The sequence below is a fragment of the Hevea brasiliensis genome, chromosome 17, assembly GCF_030052815.1.
Source record: "Hevea brasiliensis isolate MT/VB/25A 57/8 chromosome 17, ASM3005281v1, whole genome shotgun sequence".
Taxonomy (NCBI): Eukaryota; Viridiplantae; Streptophyta; class Magnoliopsida; order Malpighiales; family Euphorbiaceae; genus Hevea; species Hevea brasiliensis.
This window is the reverse complement of record NC_079509.1, coordinates 17,294,515-17,309,937: the sequence shown is the minus strand read 5'-3', so window position 1 is coordinate 17,309,937 and position 15,423 is coordinate 17,294,515. Positions and strand designations below refer to the sequence as shown.

At 32.3% G+C, this 15,423-nt stretch overlaps 1 pseudogene; it reads left to right on the top strand.

Moving 5' to 3' along the window:
• The first annotated feature begins 1,749 nt into the window (after positions 1 to 1,749).
• On the top strand, positions 1,750 to 9,540 carry LOC110643175 (caffeoylshikimate esterase-like; annotated as a pseudogene).
• The last annotated feature ends 5,883 nt before the right edge of the window (positions 9,541 to 15,423 follow it).

Here is a 15,423-nt window from a genome sequence, read left to right as displayed (position 1 = left end):
TAATTAGAAATATAAATTTGACATATTATTTTAATAATATATTTTATTTTTATTAAAATTATAACATTTCAATATATAAATATATAGAATAAATTATTTTTAATAAAAAATAATAATATATTATTATGCAGACGGGGAGAAGGTCTTCCCGCCCCACGCAAATCATAATCAAAGCAGAGTCAAAAAAATTGATTGGATTCGAGACAGGGCAGATGGGATTCTAAAACTTTTGCCATCTCCTCTCTCTCTCTCTATATATATATATATTCAAACTGTTCTAATTTAAACATTTTTTGAACTGAATAATTTAAGCATCTCAATTGGTTGGAATTTTCATTTGTAATTTATATTATTCAAATTTTTAACAGAAAATATTAAAATTTTTAATTACCCAGAAAGTACAATTTAATTTGGCCAAATAATATCAAAATTGTAACAAATATTGAATTTAATAACATTAATTTAATGTTATAAACGATTAAAAATAATGATCAATAATAAATTATTATTATTAATTTTTTGAAAAAGAAAAAGTTTAGAGGCCTGTTTGGTTTAAGCGTTAAATACAGCTGATAACTGTCAATTGATAACTATTACTGTTAGCTGATAGCTAATAGTTAGTAGCTGATGATGACTGATTTATGTTAAGTATTTGGTAAAATTATATTTAGCTGTTGTTATTGATATGTGAAATAGCTAATAAAGGTATATATTATGTAATTTATTATATTATTAAAATAAATATATAATTATTAATATATTATATTATATCATTTATTTTATTATTGGAAAAAAATTAAAATTAAAAAAATAATTAAATAATTTAAAAAATATAGATAAAATAATAAAGTAATTATTAATGTTGATAAAGGAAAAACTTATAATTAATTTTAAGTTTTTAGGTATAAATAAATATTTTATATTTTATATTATTAATAAAAAATATTTTAACAAAGTCGAAATGCATTAATTAAAATATTAAAATTATAAATAAAAAAGATAAAAGTATTAATAATATTAATTTTCGAGTTAAATAAAAAAAGAAAATATAGTTAAAATAAAAAAAAATGAAATCAGCTATCAGTTGATGAGAAACAACTCTAAAAATATAGTTGATACAAACTGCAGATAATGGGTATCATATCGTATCAGCTTTATTTTTATTTTTTTAAGCTTACCAAACACTCTAGTTCACTTGTTTTGGTGTCTATCTGCTATCAGGTGCACTAAACAAGTGAACCAAACACCCTCTAAGTAATGAGTAGTTCACTCAATTTAAGATCAAGATATACCACTAACCTTATTAAGAAATTATAGTAGAGTTTATAAATCGCCTACTAAAAGGGAGGTTATAATATTTGTTGATAATTTTTTTTATATGAAAATTATTATTATTTTTTAAAATTTTTTTACTAATTATTTTAATTTAAATTAGAACTCCTAATTTCAGGAAAATTTATTCTAATAATAAGTAATTAATTACTTAATTTAATTACTAATTAACAGAAACAACAGTATGAGGTAAGAAACTTTTAAGTACAATTTTAATGAAAAGAATTTACATTTTTATTTTGCCCGAGGTGACTAGGCCATTCCGATTTTGGTTTATGTCAATTAAAAAAAGTAAAAAAATATTCTAAAAGTTTTTCCAAGACCTAAAACATTCTGTATCTTTAAAATAAGGAAGAAAAAAAAAACCACTTCGTAATTTTTCAGGTTAAGTTTTCTTGATTTCATTAATGAAATTTTAATTCATAAAAAAAAATTGTGTAAAAAGTTGTTTTTGGTGTGGTGTTAGTGTAATTGGAACATGTGTTTCTTTTGCCTAAAAGCCACATAAAGTGTTAGGTGTGAGGACAGTTGAGAGATGATAATTAGGCGGTTGAAGGATCATCTCTCTCCCTCCATATAATGCAATGCTATTGCCAAGCAACTCTGAATCCCATACCCTTATCAATTTCTTGAAATATTTTATCATATTCTTCACTTTCCTCTATATATATGATCTCCAATCTCCATTCTCATTATTATTCCAATCATTCCCAACTTTTCCCTTTCAAAAATTTCTCTTCAATTTTTTATTTCCTGGAAAAAAAAAAAGAAAGAAGATCAGAAGGTAATCATTATGTCTCACCCAATGCACCAAGCCAATGAAAATAGCCCATTTGGGGACTTCACAAGAGAAGAGTTCTACAGAAAGAACCAATTCCACCTTCAACCCTAAGGGGTTAGTAGCTATGGTCCATGGCTACTCCTCTGAAAGCAGCTGGCTTAATGAGCTTACTGCAGTAGCTATAGCCAAAAATGGGTTCTTGGTCTGTGCTCTTGACCTCCAAGGCCATGGCCGCTCTGAAGGGTTGCCTGGTCACATACTAAATATCCAACCTGTTGTTAATGATTGCATACAGTTTTTCGACTCTGTTAAGGCAGATAATCCCAAGCTTCCTGCTTTTCTTTATGGAGAATCACTAGAAGGTGCAATTTCAGTTCTCATATGCTTACAGCAAAGATTTGCATGGAATGGTTTGATTTTGAACGGCTCAATGTGTGGAATTTCTCCCAAGTTTAAGCCCATTTGGCCATTAGAGAAGCTACTCCCTGTGGCTGCACTGTTTGCACCCACTTGGAAAGTAGTGGCCTCAAAGCCAGTGGCAAGCAAATCTTAGGGGAAATTACCCAGATGGTGTAATTTAAATAATTTAAAAATTAAATTATCAAAAGGGGGTGAGGGAAAAACTATTTACCAAAAGGAGGTATTTTTGGTGACATGGAGGAGAGAGACAGATAGACTCAACCATGAGTAGCGACTAAGAACCAATTTATGCTAAAAAATCTCTTTTTGGACTGAAATGTAAAAAAAAATAAAAAATAAAAAATAAAAAGTCAGATGCAGCTGGGTGCTATCCATATTAGAGTCTTGTTGCACTTAACAGTACAGGGCAGCTGGGTGCTACCCATGGTAGAGTCTTGCTGCACTCAACAGTACACTGTTCGAGAAAGAGAGTTGGCAGCTAGGTGCTACTCATGGTGGAGTCTAGCTGCAGTCAACAGTATAAAATCTGCACCACTTGTCGAAAGAGAAGAGGCAACCAGCTAGGAGCACCCAGCTGACGCACTGTCATCAGACGCTACCATTGGTAGCGTCAAGCTAGTCCTCTATCCAGCAGGTAGTCTCTAAATATAATAGCGTCTAGTAGCTGTATATACACCAATCCAACTCTCATTTCTTGCACTAGTTTCATGCATCTACACTATTCACTGTATAATATTTTGAGCAACCATTTGAAGTACCGGCTCTCTCCAAAATTTTAAGGTATGTGTAGTGTATATATTTATGTGTTTTTTTTTTAATGATATGCAATAATAAATTTCATGTTAAAGAAAATAATTTATGTATTAGTAAAATATTTTTAAAATTTTGTAGTGAAAATAAATATTATATAATAGTATAGTTAATAATTTGTATTAGTTAAACTAAAAAATATTAGTAATAAAATTTAAATATTATGTTGTAAAATTTAGATTTGAAAATTTAATAGGTTTAGAACATTATTTTATATGTAAAAAAGGTAATAAAATAATAAAAAAATGAAAAAAATAATATTATAATATTGAATAACATAATTTTATGTTACTTAAAATGGATTGTAAATTTATTTATATTGTTATATTTATATTATGTTTGAATATGTTATTGCAGTCCACGCGCGAGAAGAATTTGAAAATAATTATTTCCAATTATATGAATATATAAGACAATTGAAAAGTCATCGAAGTTTTAAAGTTGTCAAGCGCACAATTGAAGGTGAAATACACGTACATTGCAAGAAAATTGCCTAGTCATAATATTCATAAGTATGAACTGTATGGATTATTGTATGGATATATGTTTTTTTTTTTTTTTTTTATGTACTAGGTTGTTGATGAAAATTTTTTTTTCTAAGATTGAGACGATTATGTGAATTAATGTTTAGTTAAATTAATAACTATGTACTTGATGGTTAAGTTAAATTTTGAGACTTATGTTTATTATATCTATAAATACATTATTCTATGAACAGAGTTTACGTTTGCAAAATTAAAGATATCACTAAAAATAATTTTAGATATTATAATAAATGCATAATTTTTTCAGCAATGTCATTTATGACACATATTTTATACATGTACTAAATAAATTATAAAGAAATAAAAATAAAAAATGGTCACATGCCATATCCTGGACACCTCCTCTATCCTGCATGACGCAACGCACCAGCCCACCTCCCATGTCTGCAATGTTCTCCTTGATCTTCATGTTCATCAACATCCTGTTTCGACATTAGTTGAAGTTCTGGTCCAGTTTGCTGCATGCTTGAAGATGGACCTGCCTCATTCTGCATTGAACCAGATTCATAATGCTCAAAGAGTCCCACCCCTGATGCAAAAGTCCCAAGCCCAGAATCATGAGGTGCAAAATACATCTCTGAAGCTTCTGCAGCATCGAATCCATATCGCGATGTCGAAGATGGTCGAGAGAAAGGGGCGAACATTGCATCAAATGGTGTCCTCTCATGTTGAGTTGGAATGAACTCGAATAATGTCCTTTCTTATTGCATCATATGTTGTGAGGGCGAAGGCATCCACTGTCCAGAAGGGCCTAGCATGGATGGACCAGGGGTCCAATCTGTGTACTGGATTTATAAATATTCAGTGAATGTTGGAATGGATGTTGACGGACCAGCTTCGGGAAATTGGGTAGGAGGTTGTGCCCTAGCATCAAAACTATCAAAGGGATGGTAAAATATAGGGTGTGGCACTGCTTCAGTTATTGGTGTTGTAGACGGATTAGATGGCTCCCTTTGTCTTACTTGTCCACCCCTATGCTTTCTCTGCTGTTGCTATGATTGCACAATCGATGGATCTTCTAACAACTCCCAAAAACATGTGTTGGTGGGGCCGGATCTAGATATGGTGGTCGTCGGTTAATAGGACGCTTCTCCTCCTGCAGGGCTCATAGCATATTTAGGACTAATCTTTTACTATATGTAATATTCTGTGCGGACGAATCTTCCAATGTAATAAGCAATTCTTCCAGGCCATCCTTCTGTGAAACACAATTTTGAATATAATAAAATTACACACTTAATTTATTACTTAATAATCAAATACACTATTAAAGAAACAAAGGTAAAAATGATACTTTACCACAGAACCTATAGCAGCTCCTGTTACTGAGATCCATCGTCTAGACAAGCGGCAATACCACTCTATGTACTGCGAATGATGGTGGAGTGGCCTCGTAGCAGCATCACCTGGTACAATGAATTGGTGGCATTTATTCTATCTGTTAATATATTGGGCATGAAATGTTGCCTAGTCACCATCACCTTGTCGCAGTGAAGTTTGATGCAGATCGTCTGTTTGACGAGGGGGCCGAGGAATCGGCTGCTGCAATCCAAATTGCAATAATACCCTATCAGGTTGGTGCCACTCAATAATGTGAAAGCAGATTAGTGGCACCATCGCCTGCTACCCCCCCCCCCCCCCCTGCATGCAATACTCAAGCAAACCATTTAGTACATCCTGGGTGAATGGTTCCCATATAAACTGCAAATATAAACCATAGAAAAAATTGTTGTTAGATGAAAATAAGATTAACTCTTATAATTAATTTAATAGAAATATGTTATTATGTATCTCACATTATTATCTGCCATTCTATCAATATTATCTCTCATTTGGATTAATACATGTATGGTAACCTGTGTCACCTATCGCATTTTACTCCACCTGCAAAGTAACCCATAAATTTATTTCTTAATTTATAAATGTTTGAATTATCTACCCAATGGAGCATTATCATGTGGTGCTGGATCTGGTAATGATGGAGCAACATTCTTAATTATCTCCCATGCCCAAATCTGTAGGATGAAAAGGGCACCAGATATCTCTTTAGTTTCAGGATCTGCTCCACGGTAAAGCTCCTTATATAGAATGCAAGATATGCTGAACCCCAACTATATTGCCCAGCTTGTCTCATATCCGCAAGCAATGGTAGGAACATCAAATTAACACGAGCGTTTGATTTGTTATTGAAAAGTGAACCTCCAATTAGACGCATTATATATGCTCGTGCATGTATAAGTAAATTGGTATCATCAGCTCCTTCAGGAATAGCTTCAAATTAACCTACAAACCATGACATATATAATCCACATCCCTTAAATACATGTGGAGGTGGCCTTATGCCTAGATATTCTTCACAAATAGATGGCCAATCCAATTTAGAATTGCCAGTTATTGCATGACCATCTATAGACAATCCAGTAATTATACCAATATCTTCTAGAGTGATAGTACACTCTCCTATCGATAACATGAATGTGTGCGTCTTAGGTCTCCACCTTTCAATTAGAGCTGATATGAGATGCCAATCCAATGCAAAAAATCTCATTCGAGATACTCCAATAAAACCACTTTCCGTCAAATGAGGAACAATCAATTGTGGAGGGGCATCCAAGTGAAGAACATCTGCATGTCTTCTACAAGTTATCACCTCTTCCTGCATTGTACCTTTCCAGATAGACTCTGACAGATGAAGTCTCTAGTGTCTGAGTATTGAAGGATCAGATGGACCTGGCCGGAGGTAATTTCGACTGTGCATTTGTTCTTCTTCCATTCCTATTAAAGGTAATTATCAACTTATTAATCTTTCACTGCACCGTATTATTACTCTTCTATTACAAAAATAAATGAACAAACAATCACTCTAATTATTAGTCTTTTAATCTATTAATATCTATTATAACACATTATATAAAAAAATTAACAAATACAGTATTGTATTTACATCTAACATATTATTTTCTATTTAGATTTTCATATAATAGCAATAATACAAAAATTAATGTCAAAATAAATATTACCTACAAATTTTCCATAATAATCATAAAATGTCATCTATGAAAAAAAATGTCACATGAATAATAATAAAAATTATCTCAAAATAAAAATTACCTCAAGATTCACAACAGTACTTTTATACAACACAGTTATTTTTATTATAAAAATATTATTTAACAATAATAATTAAAAAAAATTACTTTACACTTACAAAAAATTATTTTTTTTAGAGTGTGCAGGAATTTTAATCAATAGTAGTTTTATTTTTATAGTATTATAAAAAATTATATTATAGAAATTTTTATTATAAAATTGGTATTTAACATCAATAATTAAAAAAAATGTAATATGAATAATAAAAAAAATTAGCTCAAAGTAAAATTTACCTCAAAATTCACTGCACCTTAATTTTCCTATAGCCAGAGAGAGAGAAAGAGACACTGAGAGAGAGAGATTAGAGTGTCATAAAAAATTATAGTAAACAATTTGTAATATCATCAATAATTAAATAAATATGTCAAAATGCACTGAAACTTACTTTCACTACAGACTGAGAGAAAGAGATATTGATAGAAAAATAGAGAGGGAGAAGGGAGATTAGAGTATTACAAAAAATTATATAACAGTAATTTTTATTATAAAATTGTTATTTAACAAAAATAAAAAAAAATTACTGTTTGACTTACAAAATATTATTTTCTTTTACAGTGTCTACGAATTTTAATAAACAATAGTTCTTTCCAGTATTATAAATAATTATATTATACTAATTTTTCTTATAAAGTTAGTATTTAATATAAAAAAAATCTCAAAATAAAAAATTACCTCAAAATTCACTGCACCTTTAAGTTCTCTTCAGGTCGAGAGAGAGAGAGGGAGAGATTAGAGGGTCATAAAAAATTATACTATAACAATTTATAATATAACATCAATAACTAAAATAATACCTAAAAATGCACTACACTTTACTTTTTTTACAAGCTGAGAGAAAGAGATACTGACAAAGAGAGGGAGAGAGATATTAGAGTATTACAAAAAATTATGTTATAGTCATTTTTATTATAAAAATATTATCTAACAACAATAATAAAAAAAATTATACTATTACACTTATAAAAAATTATTTTCTTTATTAGAGTGTGCAAAAATTTTAATAAATAGTATTTTTATTAGAGTATTATAATAAATCATGCTACAGTATTTGTTATTATATCATTATTATTTAACATTAATAATAATATAAAAATTATCTCAAAATAAAATTACTTCAAAATTCAATGGGCTTTAATTTATCTATAAATATGGAGAGAAAGAGAGATACAGAGATAGAAATATTGTTAGCATATAAAAAAATATATCAGATATTATTAGATAGATATATTATTATATAATATGTATATAGCATGAATAATAAAAACTTAACTCTAAATATATTTATTTACCTTTTGTTTTCTCTATGATCAAAGAGAAATAAACAAATAAATGATTAGTAAATTTTTTACACAAAGTTGATCTACAGCAAAATTTTAGAGGGAGAGCAGAGTAGGGTTGATTTTTTTTATTTTTTTATTTTTTTTTATAGCTGATGGGATGTGGGGGAAGTAGTGGAGGGTGGTATAAATAGTGGACTTAGACGCCACTATTATGCGCGTCTAATTGTAGCAGGACTCCACTCTTCACAGTTCACGGGTCTGACGCAGAGGAGGGGCTGATTCTGACGCCACGGAGGTTTGACGTAAAGGAGGTCTGACGTAAAGGAGGGGCTAGTTCTGACGCCACGCGAAATGAGGCTGGGCGCTAACTTTGGTAGCGTCTAGCTGGTAGGCGCTACCATGGGTAGTAGCTGCCCACTTCTTTTTTTTTTTTTTGACTTTTTTTTCTTAAAACGAGAAAATCAGTACTGTTTGAATGCAGCTAAACGCTACCATGAGTAGTACCCAGCTGCTTCTTTTCGTAAAACGAAACCTTTTTCACCAAACAAGAGAATCTGTACTGTTGAGTGCAGCAAGACTTTAGTATGGGTAGCACCCAGCTACGTATGACTTTTTAAATTTTTTTTTTTTTTTTTACATTTTAGTCCAAAAGGAGGTTTTTTAGTACAAATTGGTCCTTAGTCGCTACTCATGGTTGAGTCTGCCAGTCTCTCTCCTCCACGTCACCAAAAATACCCCTTTTGATAAATAATTTTTTCCTCACCTCCTTTTGGTAATTTAGTTTTTAAATTACACCATCTAGGTAATTTCCCCCAAATCTTACAAAGAAGAGTGGAAAAGAAGGTTGGTGGCGAAGAACCCGAATTGCCGGATGACAGGGAAGCCACCGGCAGCTACAGCATTAGAGTTTCTGAGGATTTGTGAGTATATAAAGAGGCATTGCCATGAACTAGAGGTTCCATTGCTCATGGTGCATGGGGAGGATGATATGGTCTGTGACTTCAACTCTGCTAGGTTTGTGTATGAATCAGCTGCAAGCAAGGACAAAACTATGAAGGTATTTCCTGGTATGTGGCACGTTTTGATTGGAGAACCCAAGGAAAATGTAGAGCTTGTATTTGGGACTATCTTCGCATGGCTTGGAGAGCATGCTCCTCAAGCTAAAACAGCCACAAATTGGCTTCTTTTTTTTTTTTTCTTTTTTTTAAGTGTTAAGTTTTAATGTTTAAATAAAATCTCACATTGGAGATTTTTTTTTTCTTTTGCATCGTAAATTATTTACCAATACTAATTTAATATTTCTATTTCTTTTTATTTTTTATATATATTAAAATTGATGAAATTTTTATTTTTTAGTTCATGGGTTAGATTTTTTATGGCATGAATTTTGCCACATAAATACTCTTTTCTCTTATATATTGTTTACACTTCTTTTTCTATATATATTATTTAATATGAAATGATAATTTTATTTTAATATTTATTTTCATTTACTAATATGATATTATCTGTCAGTAATATGCGCTAAGAATATCATCTTGAATATTGCTAATCAGAATTATTCACAATTATAAATAAATACAGACTCAAAGTTGATCTTTAATGTAAATTCATCGTCATGAAAAACTCGGTGGTGTCCTCTCTTGTTGTCCTTACAAGGGGTGGAGCTAGAAAATGTTTCTTGAAGGGACCAACAACTTATCTACTACTTATTGTTATTGCTTGATCCACTTAACTTTATAAAAAAAAATTAAATATATATAATATAGATTAAAAATTTTTTTATTAAAAATTAATATAAAGTACAAAATTAGTATCAATTTTATATTTTAAATTAATATTCATAAAAAAGAGTTGAAGCAACTATATAATTTATTTATAATTATAAGACAAACTAGAAGTTTGCAGTAGAATCATTTCACAAAATGGGGCAAACTATGTCAAATATGCTACTATCATACAAAAGGATCACTTTCAGTTCCTTATACTTGCATTTTAGGTGATGGAATTCTTTTTGAGACCATGTCAAATTGAAACACATCAATATACATGACATATAATATGTAATTTCTGGCATACCTCAGCTTCAGCCTTTTGAAGGTCTGAACACCTCCTTTCAAGCCTCTGCTTGTACAGAAACCCTGCCTTTCTAAGTCTGATAGCTTTCTGAATGAGAGAACTCAACTGAAAGTTTCCAACCTGGAAAAGAAGCCACGGAAATGTTATGGTTTTGTATCAATAAACTAGTTGAACATCGCCTCAACAAACTTTTAATTGGCTGTATAGTTAAGGCTGAAGATGGAATTCAAGAACTGATAATTAAACAAAGATGATTAGAAGACTAGAAAGTGGAGGCAATAGAGTGGAGGCTAAAAGAAGATAAAATAGGCAAAGTCACTTCAAAGGCACGGCATCATTGTCAACTTGCATGCATAATTATGAAAACCCGCAAATAGAAAGTAGACATGCAACAGACCCAAAAGAAAACATTAACATTCTCAAGTAAACACAAAGTGGAAAATATAGATATGGAAACCAGGTGCAAAAGTACTTAATTTACTAAAAGGGTCATCAATGGAGAGCTGTCCGAATGGCGTTCACTAACACATTAAATCTTGCAAGTCAGGACAAATTGGTGTTGTTTACATTGCAAATATCAAGAACGATCAGCAACTACATAAACATTAAGCATTTTTCTTGGCAAGCTTGCTTTCAAGAAAATTAATTATTTTTGAATCTCGAGGCAACAATTATGATCAAATATAGTAATCTATCATAACACAAAATTTAATATAGTGAAGATTTGAAACAAAATTCATCCCCAAGCTATTCTAACTATGCCAGCAGCCAAACAGCAAATTGAAGACAGCATATTCATAATTTTCTACACAAGAAAACAACTCATGTTAAGTATACACATAACTCTAACATTAGGCGACATCTGCCGGATCTGATCATACCATCTTGTTCCTCTCCTTTCCCTCAGTCCATAGGTGGTCTCGGATCGTCAATCCAATGGTCGGATCGTTCTAGATCTGATCCAAAAGTTTGAAAAATCCGAAACTTCTCTTCTCAATATCTCACTCATCTGACCTCCATTTGCTGCAAAATTGGTATCAAAAGAAAGCTCTCGAAACAAGTTTTCCAACGCCACCTGAATCGCCTCGATCGGACTTCGGATAAAGCCGAAATCGCGCTTGGAAGTTGTACCACCTGCGCGCGCGTTTCTCTCTCTTCTCCCTCTCTTGCAGCCTCGTTTGGTGGTGCTGTCGACAGAATGGTGGTGCACCGGCAACGTCCAAGATGGGGGGACCTCTTGCCGGCTGGCCATGGTGGCTGGAGGCTCACCGGTCAGAAGAAAAAGGGAGGGGGAAGGAGAGTGATGGGAGAGAGTGTTGGGGGGGGGGGGGGGGGGGGGGGGCGGGGTGTTTTTTTTTTTTTTTTGAGAATGAACTTGGACAAACATGTTGTCCAGATTCATTCCTAGAAAAATTTTAAATTTTAAATGTTTAATTTAATTTTTAATTTATTTATTCTAATTATTTTCCTTTATTTTAAAATCAATTCAAATAAATCTTATAGTATTAATAACATAATATTTTAATTTTATTTTACTTATAATTTATTTATTTATTTACTATTATTATTATTATTATTATTATTATTATTATTATTATTATTATTATTATTTTGTTGTTACATTGTTTCCCTTTAAGAAAAATTCGTCCTTGAATTTTCAAATAAACAAGGGATAAAGAAAGAGGGCTATTGGGATAGGTGCGAGCATTTACTCCTCCAGCTAAGCAAAGATGGTTAAAATGCTTTATTCTCCAAACTCTTCGTGCAGTATAGATCGCATTCCTCTGCTCTCTGATTTTTACCGTAGTGCCCTAACTGTCATCATTTTTTTTTACTAGAGATGCTCTTATCTCTTAACTATTCATTGACCATTTTTCTGACATCTCAAGTATTCACTATACCTCTCTGTACTTGACTTTATGTCTCTTAACTTTAATCAACCTTGGCGCTTACCCCTCAATCTTCTGCTTCCCAAGGACATGACTTATGTTCCTTATCCTATAGTATTCTATAACATGTTTCTTGTAGCACCTATCATAGGCATCTTATTCTAAATTTTTACTTGTCCTTTGACTTCAACGGTTAGTACCTATGCATATTCTCACTCCCATGATACTTCGAATTTTCAATCTCCTTTGTGTCATTACTAAGGTCCTCAAATCAACTCATGTCCATCTTATGTAACTAGTTATGTAGAGCTCCATCTAAGCGTTGAGTGTTCATATTCTATCTATCAATATTAGAAAGTGGATTGGGTCTCTTCTCTGACCTAACAAAAGTTTACGTATTCCTAAGCCACCCAGTTAAAACAACTTATCATATCCTACCATCTTTTCCTGAAAAGGGAGTTCCTTGCTTTCTGCTTGAACTTCTTATTATTTGAGGCATTTTCTTGAAACATTGGTACTTAGATTGAGGCTCCACTATTCCCTTAACCTGCCATTTTACCATAACTTGCCCTAGACATTCTTTAATGTCCTCTCATACTATTCCTCTTTGTCTTTCCTTGCCTTGTGCCTTTCCCTTGACGATATTCATCCCATTAGCATTAATTGTACCCTTTATACTTTTTATTCTCAACTTGACTACTAACTCTGTTACTTCTAGAATTTTAACTCTGCGATTAGTTACCACTAGGATATTCACCGTAGATGATTCTCCCTGTACTTCCTTCCTAACATGACCATCAAAATATTATTATTTCCTACAATCCTTGAGCCTATAAGTTCCACCTGAACTGACGAAGTAGTGGTAAATGCGTGTTCTGCCACAATTCCCAACTAGATACTTAGTTCATTCTCCTTGATATAGCCACATATACTGCCCACAACTTTCCAAACTTCAGCCTCAACTTTTCCCATTGGCAAAAATATCATCTATTGAAACTCATCCACAAATAGTATTTCCTCCAGCTCATAGTTTAAAACGGTTGCAAGCCTTAGTAGTTAACTCAATTTAACTCCTGTGACTACTTTGCTCGTCCTTTCATACTTAATACTAGGCATGCACTTACTGTCATTCTCATATCAGGAAATTGTGTATAATTGGTGCCTACCAAACTCTCAAATAACCAGGTCTCCTTGACTCTGTCTCTGTTCCTTATATAACCCTCTAGAACAAAAAGCACGAGTTAAACTTGAAGAGAAAGAAAAATATCCTCTTACAGTCAATTATGCCTGATTGTTCATATAATAATGTTTAACCTATGTTTCTTGGCCTTTCTCTTCAAATTTCATCATCTCTTAGCACAATTGTGCTCTACCTATAAGGTATCATTTGCATGAACCCTTTACTGTATCATTGTCCTTCCTGACATAATACTTTATAATTCATTGTCCTATCATCATTGATATTGTGCCCTTAACTTTTGTTGAATCTTGAAAGATTTCTCTTACTAATAGATTCTTTTAGCACTAATTCCACTCTTACCTATGGTCATTAATTTGATCCTTGAACTTTCTAGTGATTTATAACCACCTATGCTTGTTGCTTTTCTTTCTGCCCCTACTGTTGTTCTGTCATTATTGCTTCACTGCAAAGTGATTCTGTTGATCACTCTAAAGACGTTTGCTTAACATTCATAATGAACCTCTAACTACCTTCTCACTATCTCAAAAGTCTAACCTAAAGCCTATGTGTCATTATCTATCATTCTTTCTTCTCATCATACCTATTTGATCTATTAGATTGACTTTTATTCAACTTACTACTTACTAACTTCTATTCTCTGTACCCCAACTACATCATGCTATGAGTATCACATTACTAGATTTCATACCTCCATCACTATTCTCACTAATGTGGTCTCATTTTGGGTTCTCCATCCTTGTCATTCACCTTGCCAAGAATAACACTTAGCCTACCCTATATCTTAACTTTGTTCCTTTTTATTTTGTGCCCTTCAAGTTGTCTTTTCATTTATTTCTTTTATCTTACCCAAATTAGAACTTAACTATTCTATCCCTGGTTCCATTCTTCTTCCTAACATGACAATTGTACTTGTTAACTATATCTTTCAGAGTCTCTACCGGGTTATCACATATCTGTGCTACTCAGATTTGGTCCTTTGACCACTCTAGCTAGTACTTCTACTAGCACTTAGATTATGTTGCATCTGCAATCAATTGTCTAAATTTTCATTTTGTACTTTCTCTATCCACTGGCCTCCTGTGATTTATCTTCGCTAATTTATTACTCTTAATACTATTATAATTAGATTATACTATTGTTTTGAACAATATGAAGTTAGAAAGGAATTCAAGAAATTGCAGTCATACATTTATTGTGTGATGTCTATTTCTATCCTTTAGCCTACATAATACCCTTACTACCTCGAAAACTAATTCTGCAACAATTTTATTTTATTTATTTATTATTATTATTTTTTTTTTCATGTTTACTCAATTAGCCAAAACTTAAGATATTGGGTACCCAAACTCGTCATTCAATTCAAAGGCTTTACATCCATCATGATCTGATTATATATGACTCCTATAATGGAACTTGTATCCTCTCTAGGATACCTGAGCCAACTACTCTCTACCACACTCTACAGTCCCATCTGGGGCACTATTTTGTTAGTCACCATTATTAGTAATAAACCCCCATCCCTCTTAAAAGAATAAGACCGCTTTACATCATAATTGACTGTGAAAAAGGTACTACATCTACCACCTTGCCACAACTATGTCAGGTTATCTACTCTCTTATCATACAGCAAACCCCTTAAAGCGTCGTTTCACAGGCTATGAACATCATCCATAGCTTCCTGTCTCCTTTAGGGGAGAAAAATCGTACCCTGTGCCCTGCTGCTACACAAATAAGATACTGCTTTTTTTTTTTTTTTTACTAAACTTTAGGCAAAAGGCCCATTGCAATGCAAAAACTATCTAAGACCCCATATCAAAGACCAAATGGCCTCACCCTATAGGTGTTACCTTTAACTTATGACTATACTGAAACCTCTAGTCTTTCAGCAATTCCTGATGTAACTGTAGCTCATACTAGGGTAACTGAGTCACTGACT